This window comes from Squalius cephalus (genome assembly GCF_949319135.1).
Source record: "Squalius cephalus genome assembly, chromosome: 17".
In the NCBI taxonomy this organism is placed as follows: Eukaryota; Metazoa; Chordata; class Actinopteri; order Cypriniformes; family Leuciscidae; genus Squalius; species Squalius cephalus.
Genome location: NC_137138.1, coordinates 36,768,905 through 36,769,794, shown reverse-complemented (window position 1 = coordinate 36,769,794; position 890 = coordinate 36,768,905). Strand labels below are relative to the sequence as shown.

Here is an 890-nt window from a genome sequence, read left to right as displayed (position 1 = left end):
TCATCACACACTGATCACACACTCATCACACACACACACATCACACACTTCACCGCAGTTGCTCTGTTTCTCATGAACGTTTGTGAATCTGGATTGTTCCTGTGATCAGATGATCAATCATTAATCATTAATGCTGATCCCGTCATGAAGAGGTTAAATAGCAGAGAGAAACACACACTCGTCCTGCGCTCTCTCTCTCTCTCTCACACACACACAACAAGAACAAACACACACACTCGTCCTGCGCTCTCTCTCTCTCACAACAAGAACAAACGTAAGTTATCCATCACACATGTTGTATAATCCAATGACCATCTTCAGTCTTGAAATTAATATTTTGTTGCTATGACAACATATCCAGTGGTTTATTGAGCTCAACATTAGATTGAGAAAATGTTGTTTGATAGTTTTGTCTTGTTTGACTTTCCACAGTTTAGGAAACACTGTTCATGAATATGCATATCTCCCTGATATTGAGCTGGGCAGTATAAATGTTTATGAATCAGGGTTCCTACAGATATTTAAGAGTGACATTTTCCAACACTTTCAAGATGTTTATAATAATCTATAAAAATGATAAATGTAAAAAACATTTGTTTTTGATTAGACATTTAAAAGCTCATTCAATCATCATATAAATAACCCGGGCTTCCAGGCGAGACGAAACACAGTTAAACTGCTATATTACAGTTCATAACCATCGCTTTTCAAAACCCTTAACACAGTTATCATAAAAAACTCTCTATGGAAGCTTCTTTCTGCCACAGAATCTGAGTTCTTATATTGAATTCTGTGGCGGAGAAAGCTTCCAGAAACGTTCAGTTTCAAGTTTGCCCTTATGTACAGATGATGATGAAACTGAAAAGACTAACACTTGTGTTCAATTGCAT

General features: G+C 36.7%; 1 protein-coding gene across 1 annotated transcript in view; it reads left to right on the top strand.

Moving 5' to 3' along the window:
• The first annotated feature begins 200 nt into the window (after positions 1 to 200).
• The window catches only part of slc22a5 (solute carrier family 22 member 5), a 27,865-nt gene continuing 27,175 nt past the window's right edge, over positions 201 to 890 (top strand). Inside the window, exon 1 of the mRNA XM_079848012.1 lies at positions 201 to 274. The gene's annotated coding sequence lies outside the window, so the exon portion shown is untranslated. The remainder of the gene's footprint in view (positions 275 to 890) is intronic.